This window comes from Silurus aristotelis, assembly GCF_946808225.1.
Source record: "Silurus aristotelis genome assembly, chromosome: 1".
NCBI classification, from domain to species: Eukaryota; Metazoa; Chordata; class Actinopteri; order Siluriformes; family Siluridae; genus Silurus; species Silurus aristotelis.
Genome location: NC_139574.1, coordinates 3,396,452 through 3,415,256, shown reverse-complemented (window position 1 = coordinate 3,415,256; position 18,805 = coordinate 3,396,452).

The window sequence follows — 18,805 nt, the reverse complement described above, 5'->3', positions numbered from 1 at the left end:
GGACCTAACAAAGAAGAGCTGCTACTATAGAAAGTGAATCCATAGCTTCAGACCAATTAGAATCCAGAAATAAACACTGTGGTGGAACTGTATGTTCAGGTATGTACTGTATTCATATTAACTTTAGTGTAAAGCTAAAGAAGTGTGTGTGTGTGTGTGTGTGTGTGTGTGTGTGTGTGTGTGTGTGTGTGTGTCCTCTACCTGAATGGTTCAGTCATTAACTCTACCTCAGTTGAGTATGAAAGCGAGTGAAACCCATACGTCTTTATTTACATCAGTAATTTCAGTGCTAATTGACATTTATGATGAAATATTAGCCGGTGCGGCTAGCCAGTTGAGCGGACAGATTGCTGTGTGTGGGATTTAAACTAGGTCAAGAGCTCAACAACTGTGGGATTGAGATACGGTTGGAAGAACACCGACAAACGCCATCCATCTGCTGGCTGATTTGATGCAAGAGACACAGAATCCATCTGTCAAAGGATGTTTGTGGAGCTGAGGGGCTCAATGCCGGTGCTAGCATTAACTAAGAGTGCTACACACACTTAATTACCACAGCGATGTTGAGATCTTGATTGCGATTGGTCAGAAGATGTTGAGGAATTGTCTAGAATGACAGCTCTGACAGAATTATCATAGATACCCAGTATATTAATGATCTTGCCATGTGTTTCGGCATCAGTATTGTGTCCTCTGCATTAAGGTAAATCAGTGTCAATATTCAAGTCCACAGTGTTCAGGGGATTGAGGTTTAATATTCAAGTCCACGGTGTTCAGGTGACTGAGGGTCAGTATTGAAATCCACAGTCTTCAGGGGATTGAGGGTCAGTATTCAAGTCTACAGTGTTCAGAGGATTGAGGGTCAGTGTTCAGGTCCACAGTGTTCAGGGGATTGAGGGTCAGTATTCAAGTCACCAGTGTACAGGTGATTGAGGGTCAATATTCAGGTCCACAGTGTTCAGGTGATTGAGGGTCAGTATTCAAATCCACAGTCTTCAGGTGATTAAGGGTCAGTATTCAAGTCCACAGTGTTCAGGTAATTGAGGGTCAGTATTCAAGTCCACAGTGTTCAGGTAATTGAGGGTCAGTATTCAAGTCCACAGTGTTCAGGTGATTGAGGGTCAGTATTCAAGTCCACAGTGTTCAGGGGATTGAGAGTCAGTATTCAAATTCACAGTGTTCAGGTGATTCTTCTTCTTCTTCTTCTTTCGGCTGCTCCCATTAGGGGTCGCCACAGCGGATCATCCGTCTCCATACCACCCTGTCCTCTACATCTGCCTCTTTCACACCAACTACCTGCATGTCTTCCCTCACCACATCCATGAACCTCCTCCTTGGCCTTCCTCTTTTCCTCCTACCTGGTGGCTCCATCTTCAGCATTTTTCTACCAATATAATTCATGTCCCTTCTCTGCACATGTCCAAACCATCTCAATCTCGCCTCCCTCACCTTGTCACCAAAACATCCTACATGTGCTGTCCCTCTAATAAACTCATTTCTAATCTTGTCCATCCTCGTCACTCCCAACGAAAACCTTAACATCTTCAGCTCTGCTACCTCCAGTTCCACCTCCTGTCTTTTACTCAATGCCACTGTCTTTAATCCATACATCGCAGGTCTCACCACAGTCCTATAAACTTTCCTTTTCATTCTTGCAGATACCCTACTATCACAAATCACTCCTGTCACTCTTCTCCACCCACTCCACCCTGCCTGCACTTTTTTCTTTACTTCTCTAACACACTCTCCATTACTTTGCACTGTTGACCCCAGGTACCTGAACTCCTCCACCTTCTCCACCTCTTCTCCCTGCAACCGCATCACTCCACTGCCCTCCCTCTCATTCACACACATGTACTCTGTCTTACTCCTACTGACTTACATTCCCCTTCTCTCCAGCGCATATCTCCACCTCTCCAGGCTCTTCTCAACCTGCTCTCTACTCTCACCACAAATCACAATATCATCTGCAAACATCATAGTCCAGGGAGACTCCTGTCTGACCTCGTCTGTCAACCTGTCCATCACCACTGCAAACAGGAAGGGCTCAGGGCCGATCCTTGATGCAGTCCAACCTTCACCCTGAACCAGTCTGTCGTACCTACTGCACACTTTACTGCCGTCACACTGTCCTCATACATGTCCTGCACCACCCTCACATACTTCTCTGACACACCTAACCTCATACAATACCACAACTCCTCTCTCGGCACTCTGTCGTATGCTTTCTCTAAATCCACAATGCAATTCCTTCTGTCCTTCTCTATACTTCTCCATCAACATCCTCAAAGCAAATAAGGCGTCTGTGGTGCTCTTCCTCAGCATGAAACCATACTGTTGCTCACAGATGGTCACCTCTTCTCTCAGCCTGGCTTCCACTACTCTTTCCCATAACTTCACAGTGTTCAGGTGATTGAGGGTCAGTATTCAAATCCACAGATTGTCATCAGTTAACGCAACATTAAACGAAACTTAATCATACATTTTTATCTGTTCTAAATGTACCTTTATTTAATATTTACAAGTTTAAATATTCTAATCAACATGCGTATGGACGAATATGGATGTTTTATGCAAACGTATGTTTATTATTAGTGAAATCATACCCAATAGTGAGCATGAAGACAAAAATTCTTGCAAATGTTTTAAAGTAATATTTGTGTTTTAAATTACATAAATCACCAAAACACCAAACGTGAACCTATGCTATGTTTCCACACGGACGGTTAATGAGGTGATTCCAGAGAAACTGTACATCTAACTTTTATACGGATTTGTTTAATTTAAATACGGTTTCATTTATGTGTCTATGAGTGTATGCAAATAAAAGTAGACCCTTTACAGATTCGAACGATGTATTGCTCTTATCTGTACGATCAAAAGAGATGAAGTAATTTTAGTGCGTTTCTGCATTATGAGGAGAAAATGCCACAAAACGACCCCCAGAGGGTTAAATGTGCACATCATGGCGGATTTTGGTGCTGATTTAAGACTTGGCGCATCAATAAAACAAATGTTTACTGATTAAAAATGAATTTTCGATGGAGTTTATATATATATACAGTACAGACCAAAAGTTTGGACACACCTTTTGGACACACCTTTTGGTGTTTTGTAGAGTCACACTGAAGGCATCAAAACTATGAATTAACACATTTGGAATTATATACATAACAAAAAAGTGAAATGAAAATATGTAAGTAAAAAAGGACATCGTAAACAAACGTGTGTTGTGTTGAAGATTTTTATTTCACCTCTCTTATATGTATTTATATTTGTAATAAAAATAGTCAAACTGAAATTTAACGCATTAATAAAATTGATGCCGTTAAAATGAATTTGCGTTAATAAGTTATTAACGCGGTAATTTTGACAGCCCTAATTAATTTTAATGAATTTTAATTATCTAATGAATGTGTCCAGGCTGAAGATCCACCATATAGAACACAAGCAGAGAAAGGATTATGATGATCAGGTGATCAGGAATGTCTCTGCTCCCAGTCATGTTTCCATCACTGACTCCCTCTGTCTCATCCACGTTAACCCCAGACTTCTTACTGTCTTCTGCCTTGTTCATTATGAGCTTCAGAAACTAGTCTACGTCTCTGGTGTGTGAGAGACAGGAAATGACAAGAAATATGTTGATGGGCTGAAAACGGTGCAGTGAGAAGAATAAATATTGACATTTCACCAAATAGATTCAAATGAAAGTAATGAGTCTGGTTTGAAAATGTAAGAAGTAGCAGGTAAAAAGATGTCCAAAATATAAATAGTGAAGTAAAATACTGATACCTGAAAATCTACATTACATTATCTAAGTATTTGTATACTTTCCAACTCTGAAGTTCTTTCATCTTCTGGGTTCAGGTGTTTGTGTGTCAGTTCTTACATCTTCCGGGTTCAGGTGTTTGTGTGTCAGTACTTACATCTTCTGGGTTCAGGTGTTTGAGTGTCAGTACTTATATCTTCTGGGTTCAGGTGTTTGAGTGTCAGTACTTATATATTCTGGGTTCAGGTGTTTGAGTGTCAGTACTTATATCTTCTGGGTTCAGGTGTTTGAGTGTCAGTACTTATATATTCTGGGTTCAGGTGTTTGAGTGTCAGTACTTATATATTCTGGGTTCAGGTGTTTGAGTGTCAGTATTTATATCTTCTGGGTTTAGGTGTTTAAGTGTCAGTATTTATATCTTCTGGGTTTAGGTGTTTGAGTGTCAGTATTTATATCTTCTGGGTTCAGGTGTTTGAGTGTCAGGATTTATATCTTCTGGGTTTAGGTGTTTGAGTGTCAGTATTTATATCTTCTGGGTATAGGTGTTTGAGTGTCAGTTCTTATATCTTCTGGGTTCAGGTGTTTGAGTGTCAGTACTTATATCTTCTGGGTTCAGGTGTTTGAGTGTCAGTTCTTACATCTTCCGGGTTCAGGTGTTTGTGTGTCAGTACTTACATCTTCCGGGTTCAGGTGTTTGAGTGTCAGTACTTACATCTTCCGGGTTCAGGTGTTTGAGTGTCAGTATTTATATCTTCTGGGTTTAGGTGTTTGAGTGTCAGTATTTATATCTTCTGGGTTCAGGTGTTTGAGTGTCAGTTCTTATATCTTCTGGGTTCAGGTGTTTGAGTGTCAGTTGTTATATCTTCCAGGTTCAGGTGTTTGAGTGACAGTACTTATATCTTCTCAGTTCAGGTGTTTTTTGTGTTTGGTGTCTGGGTTCTGCGGTTTGAGTGTCAGCATTCATGTCCTCTGGATTCAGGGGTTTGAGCATCAGTACTCACTTCCTCACTTCAATAAAAGCTTTATTACATTTAATTTTTGTATTTATTAAAGATGTGCCATTGAAGTTGGGGATGCGTTAGTGTCCATAATTTGTGTTTTAGAACACGCCCCCCAATAGGCTGTTTATACTGAGACATTGAATGATATTTAAGTAGTTTGTACAGTAAAACTTTGGCCACAACATGGCCACAGTGGACACGTTATGGATTTGTTTTGCAGCCTATATACTAATGTAAATGGGCAGATCTTATTAAGTACAGAGGCAAATCTGTTTAAGGAAAGTAACAGATCTGATGAAGTTATAGGGACAGATCTTATCAAGTGAAAGGGGTGGATCTGAACAAGTCAATGAGACAAACCTGGTCAATTATAGAGGGCGGATCTTATCAAGTACATGGACAAATCTATAGGGACAGATCTGATTAATTAAAAGTGGTGGATCTGAACAAAAAAGAGGGATAGATCTAATCTAGAAAGAGGGGCAGATCTGATCAAGTACAGGGGAAAATCTGGTAAAGTAAGAGAGACAAATCTAATCAAGTAAAATGGACAGATCTGATCAGGTACAGGGGCAGATCTAATTAAGTAAGAGGGGCAGATCTAAACAAGTACAGGGGCAGATCCGGTCAAGTTAAAGAAACAAATCTGATCAAGTAAAAGGGACAGATCTGATCAAGTACAGGAGCAGATCTGTTCAAGTTAAAGAGACAAATCTGATCAAGTAAAATGGACAGATCTGACCAATTACAAGTGGTGGATGTGATGAAGTTAAAGGGACAGATCTGATCAAGTACAGGCTATCTGTTTAATTAAAAGGTTCAGATCTGATTAAGTACAGGGGCAGATTTGTTTAAGTAAGAGGGACAAACTTGGACAAGTAAGTGGCAGATCTTATCAAGTAAGACAAACAGATTAGATCAGACATGACTCGGAATGCCTTTCTGTTTCCTAAATCTGCAACACTGTTCAGCACACTGTTAATTACGAATCAGATAAACCTACAGAACACACACAAACCAAAACGCTATCAGTTTGTCATTGTGTCCCGTTCTGCATTTTATCCCTTCCTGACTGCAGAAAGATCAGCAGGATCCCAGCAGAGGCAAACAAGAGACACAAATGAAAGATGATTTTGATGTTTTTTTTTCAGGAATGTTCCTGCTCATTACCTCACCACAGATCTCTCAACAGACATGGAGACCGCAGAGCTAATTCATCAAATTACACAGTATTTAAGCAAGGAGGAAGGCTTTCATATTTAAATGATGGTGGCTTTTTAAAGGTATTACATAAGCACAATGCTAGGAAGCATCTGGCCCGGCTCCAGCACACTGCCGGGAGGGGTGGCCATAAAATCCTGGTTTAGAGGGTTTTAGAAAGATTTGCTGTGGTATGTTTTCATCCTGTAATCTACTTGGAGTATAATTGATGAGGCCACAATATTGCTCCATTTAACCTTACATTTAGATTCATGACATTTACAAACAAATCTGCATGTTTAAGATTCCACAGAGAGTCTAGGATTTGACCATTGCCATTATGTATGGGAAAGGCTGGTTTGTTTTTTGATTTATAAGCAGGTTCTTTTTAGTTCTAAAACTAATGCAAGAAGCCAGAGGAAGCCAGTGGAGAAGAATTTGCCAAAGATTGAGCTACTACATTTGGATTAGATGTAGAGACCTATCAGGAATGAGTACCATAAATCCAATCTAAATATGGGGAGAAGCTCAAGTGGTGTCCTTTTTAAAAAATGTTTAAAACCTTTCCTAAATGACCAATGATACATAGACTTGATCTTCAATAGACTCTATAAAAGCTAATTATTTTCCTTATTATTAAGGATTCTAATAAACCCTTATGTAAGGACCCAGTATGGGGTTAGGCCAGATAGAGTAAGTAACTCAAGATTCAAGGGAATTGATATCTTTTTAACAAACACAAAACAAGACGCACACAAAAGATTTGCGTGTCGGTATATTGTTTAGCCAAGTAAAATGATTAACATATTTATACACAACTCTACAACGGCGTGTCTTCAGGGTGGGCCATGGCCAAAATAATAAACAAAAGAGTCACAGTCAGACATCCCCAACTCTCTACTACAAAAACAGAGAAAAAAAGAGACCCCACACCAAGAGAAATGTCAGCCACCCAAGACCAAACTGAGTTTTCCATACCTTTCCACACCTTTTGCATTTCCTATAATACATTCTGGAAAGGCTTTTCTCTAGATTTTGAAGCATGGTTGTGGGGATTAATGAGATATTAATATTGGGATATCGGGAAGGTTCCAGTTTTAGGTAACCCCAGAGGCGGTCATTGGGGTTACATTTGCATTTATGGCATTTGGTAGACGTCCTTATCCAGAGCCAAAGTTTATAAGTGTCCTTTTTGAATTTTTTTTAAATCTTTCTGGTACAACCTGCTAAGGAGCAACCAAATGATGTAATTATGTCTAGACTTGATCTTCAGTTGACTCCATGGAAAGCCTTTTTACTTATTGTAAAGGCTTCCAATGAGGTGGTCATCAGTGTTGAATTTATGACATTTGGCAGATGCCCTTATAAAGAGTTACTTACAACTGAGCAGTTGAGGGTTAAGGGCTTTGCTCAAGGGCCCTGCTGAAGCAGCTTGGTGTTGCTGGGATTTATATCCAATGCCGTAGCCACAAAGCTACCACCTGCCCCGGATTGAGGAGGTCAATTGTGTTGAGAAGGTCAATGCAGGACCACTGAGTTCTTCCACTCTAGCCTAAACACAGCATGTCTTCAATAAGTTTGTTTTGTGCATCATCATTCTGGAACACTGCTTAAGTCTTTTGGTTCCCGGCAAGAGAAATTGTAATGCTACAGCATACAGTTTGTTGCAGAACCTTATGCAATTCTGTCAGATGTCCACCCATGTTTGACCACATTGTATATCTAGCAGTTTTCTAGAATTGATAAAAGTGATTCTGCTGAGATTTAACTTTATATAGTAATACTTCATTCATAATAGGCTCTAGGTACCATCGTGGATCACAACAATGTTAGAAGAAGGCGAGGAGGTTTCAACAAAGGAACATGAAGGAGGAGGCTGAGCACTAAGCCTTGAAGTATACCAGTGGAATGTCTGCATGACAGACATACATGTGCTTGAACAAATGGGATCCAATCAAGTTGACCAAGAGTTGTTCTTAGCCAGTAACTCTAAGGGTGCAGGTTGGACAGGATATTACATGTAAGTGTTTTAAAGACAGGAAAAATCTGACAAATCATCAGCACTTATGACAGTTTGATTTAGAAGCTAGGGGTATAGAATTTTGGGTTAATAGAGGATCATACTGGTGCTGTCTCCCAGCTTTCTCAACTGAGCTTGTCAGCATTGAGTTTCATGTTTTTGCCATCTCTTTGTGAGTTTTTTCATGGATGTCTGAATTCTTTTCATCGCCCCGAATGTATGTCTGAATAAAATCGCTACAACGTCCTACCGAAAGATGGCACAAATGAGAAATATTCAGCAGTCTTAATGTACAATATCAGAAGCTGAACATGTCGTTGGCTCCTAATGCCATGTGCCCAGCTTATTACAGCAGTCTGATTAATCTGGGTGATGGGATCAGGGTCCCTGTGGCCTCATGGCCATATCGGAGGGAGCGCCACTCGGAGAGTAATGCTGTTATTAATAAGAATTGACTCCAGTTTATTCCCAGCACTCTCATACATTTGGAAATATGTCACCTTTGGAATGAAGAACTCGTTCTTGGTGTTATTTCTGCTCTGTCTATGAGAATATAAATGACACCCTCCTCACTTTTAATGGCGTACATATTTAATGAGAGGCGAGCTCGTTCATGAAGATCTACGCCTTCAAATTAAATCCGCCTGAAGGCTTTAATTCCGTTCCTCAAGACAGAACAACTTTCTGTTCTAGCTTGTATTATTTAAAATAGGGCAATTTGCTTGCGAATGATTGGGATTAAATGCATAATAACTTCAGTGCGAACATTAAAGAAAGTTAAGCCCCAAGTGGTCACAGTCGCTCCGGAGTGTCCAATCAAAACGCGACACAAGACGTCGGATTATTGGGCCACGATCACGCCGTTTGTACAACTTCACTAAAAAACACTATAAATGCAAATGAGTCTAAATGCGATCTCATTTGCATCAAAAAGACGGATCGCCGCGGTCTCTTGAACGTAGATGGAAAAGTTGGCCGTGTGATCTATTTGGTTTAAGATTACCTGAAGGATCGCAGAGTGGCTGCAATGCAAAACACCGATCTGGCGTTGGGGCCATTTCGGGAACCTTTTGAGGAACCTTTTGGGAACAGGGAAGCATAACATTTTCATAAAATAACAAGGATAAAAATGAGATTAGCATTGTTGGGCTAACTTTTTTTTTACATTTTACAATTGAATAATAATGACTACGGCAGAGCTGTATATCAGTGCTACCCCGCCTCCAGTTGTTCCTGTTCTTCACAGCTGCTAAATTGTGCAGGAAATATATTCGGTATGGATGAAAAACTGCCTTATGGCATCTGTTCTTTTGAAACAGAGCCGGTATTCTCACTGTACATAAATATGAGTTACGGTGGAGTGGTGGTGCAGGAAGTGGTGCTTCGTGGGTCCAGAGTTTGTCATTCAATTCTGAGCTCAAGGTGTCTGGCTGTGTGGGTTCTTTCTAAATTCTCCAGTTTTCTCCAACCTCTAAAAACCAGGCAGGAGGTGACGTTTAAATTGCCCATTAATGTAAGTGTGATCCTTCACCTTTCTTCTTTTTTGATTTGCATGATGAAGACCACTCTCGGGTGCCGAGGTTCGTTCCAGATGAACAGTTAAAAGATCCATGAAGCTCCTGTGGCAGGTTAAACTTAAGAACCAAACGTTTATGCAAACTTAATACCTGCTCTTCAGACTCAAAGTGACTAAAAATACTGGCTCCGCCCACTATTCTGAAATGGAGGAGATTGTATTTAAAGGAACAACAGAATTTGTTTTTTTTTTTTATTTCTTTTCCTTTCATTCTCTTTACTTTCTTTCTATTGATTGATCCTCCCTCTCCCTTGCAATTGATCAATGTTTAGTCTCTATCTTTCTCTTCACATTTCTCCGTCTCTTTACCTGTCTCTATTTGCCTGTCCCCTCATCCATTTAATCACCTCTCTCTTTTTCCCTCTATCTTTTCATACTATTTATACCTTTCTCCATCCTTTCTTACCATTTTACACTTTCACCCTTTTCCTCTATTTCTCTTTCTTTCCATCCTTCAATTTCTCAAAACATATTTGTCTTCTCTTCACACGTCTGTATGTTTCTTATAAAAATGAAAAAAGGAAAATGAGACGTCCCCCTGTCTCTCTCCATCTCCTCTTTCATTCTCTGTCACGATTTCCTCTTTCCTATTTTTCCTCATCTCAAATCTTCTCTATCTGTCTCTGTTTCAATCCCTCCATCTCTCATCCTATATATTTCTCTGTCTTTTGTTTTCATCTCTATATCTCTTTTCATACTTTCTCCCTCCATGCCTGAACTATCTGCCTTTCTCTTCCTTTCATTCTTCTTTCCCTCTGTCTTTCCTTTTCAATGCCTCGATCTGTCTTGCTTACATTCAGCCCTTTTCAGCCCTTCTTTCATCCATCCTGCATTTTTATCTCCTTTTTTTTTTTCCTCTGTCTTTTTTTCTTTTTTGTCCAATCATGCACTCTTCATCTGTCTACGCTTTGACTTCTATTCTCTGTCTCTCAATCCTGGCCTTGCTCCCTCTATGGTTTCTATTATCCATCTCTCTCTTTCTTTCTTTCTCTCTCTCTCTCTCTCTCTCTCAGCTTTATTGTGCAATGTCTCTTTTTCTTTCGCTCCAATTATTACAGACAGAGACAATCATGAGTTGTGGAGAAGCAACATATTTGATTTTGTGATGAGATTCAAAACGCTAGGAAATATTGGAAGGAAGATCACACTGGTGTGACATGAGGGCATTGGGAGCAGATTGGGCTATTGAGGTGGGGGATGGGGGGGGCGTATGGGATGGGGAGATGGTGGTAGTCTGGACACACGCCGAGCAAACCATTAACACCAGTGTTTACTCCGCCCGCTTATCTCATGCTCACAGAGAGACAGAACTTACAGCTTTCCTCCTATCTCTCTCGCCCACTCTCCTGATTTCCAATCACACACACACACACACACACACACACACACACACACACACACACACACACACACACACACCTGGACCTGATGCTTCACCTCAGGTCCTGGGCATGCTAGCAAATACTTTATTGCTCTGTGTGTAATTATTGTGTGTTTGTGTGTGCATGTGTGTCTTTTGAGTGTTGTGTGAGGTGAGGCTTCCACACTCCATATCATACGATGCTTCAAATACAGCTTTAGAAAGTCCAACCACAGCTTCAAGTGCTGGCTACACTTTTATATGCTCTGTGCAACTGTCTCTGACTCTTCATCCAGCCTCAGGTACTCCACACACAGCCTCAGTTGCCTACAGCCTTCTAAAACCCTGCTAAAGTCAATTATGACTGACATATCATCAATACTCTCTCAAAAGTTCCAGACACTCCATTTAGAGCCTCAGATACTCCACCTACAGCCTCAGACTCTCCACCTACACCCTCAGACTGTCCACCTACAGCCTCAGACTCTCCACCTACAGCCTCAAAAACTCCACCTACAGCCTCAGACTTTTCACCTACAGCCTCAGACTGTCCACCTACAGCCTCAGACTCTCCACCTACAGCCTCAAAAACTCCACCTACAGCCTCAGACTTTCCACCTACAGCCTCAAAAACTCCACCTACAGCCTCAGACTTTTCACCTACAGCCTCAGACTCTCCGCCTATAGCCTCAGACTCTCCACCTACAGCCTCAAAAACTCCACCTACAGCCTCAGGCTCTCAAACTACAGCCTCAAAAACTCCACCTACAGCATCAAACACTCCAAATACAGCTTCAGACTCATCACCTACAGCCTCAAAAACTCCACCTACAGCCTCAGACTTTTCACCTACAGCCTCAGACTCTCCGCCTACAGCCTCAAAAACTCCACCTACAGCCTCAGACTCTCCACCTACAGCCTCAAAAACTCCACCTACAGCCTCAGACTCTCCACCTACAGCCTCAGACTCTCCACCTACAGCCTCAAAAACTCCACCTACAGCCTCAGACTCTCCACCTACAGCCTCAGACTCTCCACCTACAGCCTCAGACTCTCCACATACAGCCTCAAAAACTCCACCTACAGCATCGAAGACTCCACATACAGCTTCAGACTTTCCACTTACAGCCTCAGACTGTCCACCAACAGCATCAAACACTCCACATACAGCTTCAGACTCATCACCTACAGCCTCAGACGCTTCACCTACAGCCTCAGACTCTCCACCTACAGCCTCAAAAACTCCACCTACAGCATCAAACACTCCACATACAGCTTCAGACTCTACACCTACAGCCTCAGACTCTCCACCTACAGCCTCAGACTCTCCACCTACAGCCTCAAAAACTCCACCTACAGCATCGAAGACTCCACATACAGCTTCAGACTTTCCACTTACAGCCTCAGACTGTCCACCAACAGCATCAAACACTCCACATACAGCTTCAGACTCATCACCTACAGCCTCAGACGCTTCACCTACAGCCTCAGACTCTCCACCTACAGCCTCAAAAACTCCACCTACAGCATCAAACACTCCACATACAGCTTCAGACTGTCCACCTACAGCCTCAGACTCTCCACCTACAGCCTCAAAAACTCCACCTACAGCCTCAGACTTTTCACCTACAGCCTCAGACTGTCCACCTACAGCCTCAGACTCTCCACCTACAGCCTCAAAAACTCCACCTACAGCCTCAGACTTTCCACCTACAGCCTCAAAAACTCCACCTACAGCCTCAGACTTTTCACCTACAGCCTCAGACTCTCCGCCTATAGCCTCAGACTCTCCACCTACAGCCTCAAAAACTCCACCTACAGCCTCAGGCTCTCAAACTACAGCCTCAAAAACTCCACCTACAGCATCAAACACTCCAAATACAGCTTCAGACTCATCACCTACAGCCTCAAAAACTCCACCTACAGCCTCAGACTTTTCACCTACAGCCTCAGACTCTCCGCCTACAGCCTCAAAAACTCCACCTACAGCCTCAGACTCTCCACCTACAGCCTCAAAAACTCCACCTACAGCCTCAGACTCTCCACCTACAGCCTCAGACTCTCCACCTACAGCCTCAAAAACTCCACCTACAGCCTCAGACTCTCCACCTACAGCCTCAGACTCTCCACCTACAGCCTCAGACTCTCCACATACAGCCTCAAAAACTCCACCTACAGCATCGAAGACTCCACATACAGCTTCAGACTTTCCACTTACAGCCTCAGACTGTCCACCAACAGCATCAAACACTCCACATACAGCTTCAGACTCATCACCTACAGCCTCAGACGCTTCACCTACAGCCTCAGACTCTCCACCTACAGCCTCAAAAACTCCACCTACAGCATCAAACACTCCACATACAGCTTCAGACTCTACACCTACAGCCTCAGACTCTCCACCTACAGCCTCAGACTCTCCACCTACAGCCTCAAAAACTCCACCTACAGCATCGAAGACTCCACATACAGCTTCAGACTTTCCACTTACAGCCTCAGACTGTCCACCAACAGCATCAAACACTCCACATACAGCTTCAGACTCATCACCTACAGCCTCAGACGCTTCACCTACAGCCTCAGACTCTCCACCTACAGCCTCAAAAACTCCACCTACAGCATCAAACACTCCACATACAGCTTCAGACTCTACACCTACAGCCTCAGACTCTCCACCTACAGCCTCAGACTCTCCACCTACAGCCTCAAAAACTCCACCTACAGCATCGAAGACTCCACATACAGCTTCAGACTTTCCACTTACAGCCTCAGACTGTCCACCAACAGCATCAAACACCCCACATACAGCTTCAGACTCATCACCTACAGCCTCAGACGCTTCACCTACAGCCTCAGACTCTCCACCTACAGCCTCAAAAACTCCACCTACAGCATCAAACACTCCACATACAGCTTCAGACTCTACACCTACAACATCAAACACTCCACATACAGCTTCAGACTCATCACCTACAGCCTCAGACTATCCACATACAGCATCAAACAATCCACCTACAGCCTTAGATTCTCCACACAGACTCTCCACACATTTAAACACAGTCCCAGATACTACACCCACACCCTCATAAACTACCCCCTAAAGCCCCACACACTCCACCCACAGCTTCAGTCATTCCACCAATTGGCTCAGAATTGTTGATTTTGATTTTGTTGATCAGACATTTGTCATCAAGTAATAAAATTAATTAGGCTAGCCGCATCGATTCGTGTCTCCGGAGAAATGAATCCCACCCACTCACAGACGTTCTCTGTTCAGCTGAAGAGCATGATTTGGAAAATGCTCCTTAAGTCATTAATTGCATTTCTCACAAAATTAATATCTGCTGTACAATGAAGAAAAAAAACACCCTAATGCCTTTCCCTGCTGCTTTTCTAAATCCACAGCATGTTGACTATGAGATGTGAAACCCACACACACACACACACACACACACACACACACACACTCAGGTGTTAATTCAGATGAACCAGGTGCCATTTCCTCCAGCACTTCTTCACTGTAATGAAATGATTTTTTTTTCTCAGGATCCCAAGTGCAGATAATAAACATACAGGACTCAGAGCTCTGTGTGTGCATGCGCCTCTCCTAATTTCTCCTCTGGCTCCTGTGACTCTCAGAAGAAAATTGTGGATACACACCAAGCTTTTTTTAAAGTAATGCCATAGTAACCATCAGCTGTGAGTCTGCGTATAGCAAACAAATTCAATATGGAATCCAAACAAAAAACAAACAAACAAACGGAGAAAAAACTTAGAAAAATCTCTGAGGAGAACCTTCAGGATTACAAAGCTTTTAGAGAAGCTGCAGACTTCCTGATTATTATTGTCTATTTTTTATTTCTCAGACTTTCAGACTTCTCACTGTTCCTCTTCAGAAAAGGTTCTTCACCTTCTTTTTTCACTTTTTTCCCTCCTCTTCTTTAGTTCCTCTTTTTCTTCTTCTCCCTCTGCTTCTTATTTTCCTCAAATTCGTAATCCTCTTTACTTTTCTCCCTGTTCTTCATCCTCTTATTTCTCTTCTTTTTATTAATGCTCCTCTTCCTCTTCTTCCTTTGCTTTTTTGTCCTTTCCTTGTCTTCTTTCTCTTCCTCTTCCCCTTTCTCAACTCATTTGTTTCTCTTCCACCCCCCTTGTTCTTCATCATCTTCTTCTTTCTTCATTCTTCTTTACCACTTTTTCTTGCTCATTTTTGTCATTATTTTCTTTGTCCTATTCTTTCGCTTCTTCAATCTCTTCTTTCTTCTCTTTCTCTTCTTCTTTCTCAAATCCATTCCCTCCTTTATTTTCATCCCCCCTTCATCATTTTCCTTCATCTTTTTCCTTATCCTCATTCTCATCCACCACTTTCTCTTTTCTGTCAGCATTGTCTTATTCTTTTGCTTCTTCTTCTTCTCTCATTTTTTATATCCCCCTGTTCTTTATCCCCTTTTTCTCTTGATGTCCTCATGCCCATCCACCTCATTGTCTTTCTTTTTTGTCAGCATTTCCTTTGTCTTATACTTTTGCTTCCTATTATTATTCATCTTTCTCTTCTTCTTCTTCTTCTTCCTCCTCCTCTTTTTCTTCTCTCTTCTTCTTCATCTTCCTTAACATATTGTTCCTCTTTTATTTTTATTTCATTTTCCCTCTATTCTTTATCATGTTTCTGTCTTTTTTCCTTTCTTATCCTCATACATTTTTTACTCTCTCTTTTTTGGCACCTTTTTTTGTCTTATTCTTTCACCTTTTTTTCTTCTTCTTCTTCTTCTTCTTCTTCTTCATCATTTTCTCCTCACATCACAATGCTGGATTTGAATTGTAATCATATAATCAATGGTTTACAGCTACAATTGTTGGGAACAGTTTTGCATTTATGTGTCTATCAGAACGATAATAAATGAACATTTAGTGTCATCCAGATGTTCGGTTTTGGGTCGGGTTCCTCTCAAGGTTTCCGTCTCAGGCCTTCTCATATATATATATATATTTACCTGTATTTCAATTTGCTGTTTCATATTTTTTTTTGTTTGATGTTCTCCTTCATGGTTGTTTGCAAATCACCTGAATATAATCTTCTTTACGTTTGATTTTGTCTGCTGATTTGGATTTGTTCAGTTACTTATTTAATAAAACATTCTTACCCTGGACTTGTATCCCCCTCTGCAATCATGTGTACTGAACATTAAATGAAAGTAGTGCAGGTTTATATTAATGTTCTCTTTCAGGTACTTTATTGTTTCTATAGCAACAGCTCAGTCACTTGGGTCTCCACATGAGCAAGATTAAAACGTGGAAGAGGTGATGTGATGAAGTTTGCATGTAGTAAGGAAATATATCATGAGAAGGAGTTTTTAGTGTCAGTGCTTTGCAAAAGTCAATGGTAAAGCTGTCGGTTTTTGTTTTATCCAAGGACCACTAAGTTGCCACTGCAGATCTAAATGAGATCATTGTTCCTTTGGATGAGGGCATCTGCCAAATATAAATGTAGGAAGGAGAAGACAGACAGAAGAGAGAATAACTGTTTATAGCTGCTATAAAGTAAGTGAGAACATAAATAAACACATGACATTTAGCTATAAGTGGATAAAAAGTATATTGTGCTATTTTTATGCAATAAAGGAAGTCTGGTGTGTCAGTGAAGTATGTGAGGGTGGTGCAGGACATGTATGAGGACAGTGTGACGGCAGTAAAGTGTGCAGTAGGTACGACAGACTGGTTCAGGGTGAAGGTTGGACTGCATCAAGGATCAGCTCTGAGCCCTTCCTGTTTGCAGTGGTGATGGACAGGTTGACAGACGAGGTCAGACAGGAGTCTCCATGGACTATGATGTTTGCAGATGATATTGTTATTTGTGGTGAGAGTAGAGAGCAGGTTGAGAAGAGCCTGGAGAGGTGGAGATATGCGCTGGAGAGAAGGGGAATGAAAGTCAGTAGGAGTAAGACAGAGTACATGTGTGTGAATGAGAGGGAGGGCAGTGGAGGGGTGCAGTTGCAGAGAGAAAAGGTGGAGAAGGTGGAGGAGTTCAGGTACCTGGGGGTCAACAGTGTAAAGTAATGGAGAGTGTGTTAGAGAATTGAAGAAAAGAGTGCAGGCAGGGTGGAAACCCAGCCATTAGGGGGGCACAAGCCAGTGTACTCTTAGTGCCGGTCCCAAGCCCGGGTAAATGGGGAGGGTTGCGTTAGGAAGGGCATCCAGCGTAAAACATGTGCCAAATCAAATATGCGGATCACAAATGAGAATTTCATACCGGATCGGTCGAGGCCCGGGTTAACAACGACCGCCACAGGTATCGTTAGCCGACAGGGTACCGGTGGAAATTGGGCTACTGTTGGCCGAAGGAGGAGAAGGAGAGGAGGAAGGTGTCTACAGAGACGGCAGGAAAAGGAGCAGTGTAGGAGAGTAGAGGTTCGGGTTGGTACTTTAAATGTTGGTACTATGACGGGTAAAGGGAGAGAGATAGCTGATATGATGGAGAGGAGAAAGGTAGATGTGTTGTGTGTTCAGGAGACCAAGTGGAAAGGGAGTAAGGCCAGGAACATTGGAGGTGGGTTTAAACTGTTTTATCATGGTGTGGATGGGAAGAGAAATGGTGTAGGGGTGATTCTGAAGGAAGCGTACAGTAAGAGTGTAGTGGAGGTGAAGAGAGTTTCTGATAGGGTGATGATCGTGAAGGTGGAAGTTGAAGGGATGATGATAAATGTCATCAGTGCCTATGCTCCACAAGTTGGCTGTGAGATGGAGGAGAAAGAAAGATTCTGGAGTGAATTAGATGAAGTGGTAGATGGTGTACCTAGGAAAGAACGATTGGTGATTGGGGCAGACTTTAATGGGCATGTAGGTGAAGGGAACAGAGGTGATGAGGAGGTGATGGGTAGGTATGGTTTTAAGGAGAGGAATGTGGAAGGGCAGATGGTGGTAGATTTTGCTAAAAGGATGGAAATGGCAGTGGTGAACACGTATTTTAAGAAGAAGGAGGATCATAGGGTGACGTATAAGAGTGGAGGAAGGTGCACACAGGTGGATTATCTTCTGTGTAGGAGATGCAACCTGAAGGAGATTGGAGACTGTAAGGTGTTGGCGGGGGACAGTGTAGCTAGACAGCATCGGATGGTGGTCTGTAGGATGGTTTTGGAGGCGAAGAAGAAGAGGAGGAAAGTAAGGTTTGAAAGAAGAATAAGATGGTGGAAACTGAAGGAGGAAGAGTGTAGTGTGAGGTTCAGGGAAGAGGTCAGACAGGGGCTCGGTGGTGGTGAAGAGGTGCCGGATGATTGGGCAACTACTGCAGGAGTGATGAGGGAGGCAGCTAGAAAAGTACTTGGTGTGACATCTGGAAATAGAAAGCAAGACAAGGAGACGTGGTGGTGGAATGAGGAAGTGCAGGAGAGCATTAGGGGGAAGAGGTTGGCAAAACAGAAGTGGGATCGACAGAGTGATGAGAAAAGTAGGCAGGAGTACAAGGAGATGCGGCAGCAGGTTAAAAGGGATGTGGCGAAAGCCAAGGAAAAGGCATATGAGGAACTGTATAAGAGGTTGGACACTAAGGAAGGAGAAAAGGATTTATACCGATTGGCCAAGCAGAGGGACCGAGCTGGGAAGGATGTACTGCAAGTTAGAGCAATAAAGGATGGAGAGGGAAATGTGTTGACTAGTGAGGAGAGTGTGTTGAGAAGATGGAGGGAGTATTTTGAGCAGCTGATGAATGAGGAAAATCAGAGAGAGAGAAGGTTGGAGGATGTGGAGTTAGTGAAGCAGGATGTAGATAGGATTAGTAAGGAGGAAGTGAGAGCAGCGATTAAGAGGATGAAGAATGGAAAGTCGGTTGGACCAGATGACATACCGGTAGAAGCGTGGAGATGTTTAGGAGAGATGGCAGTGGAGT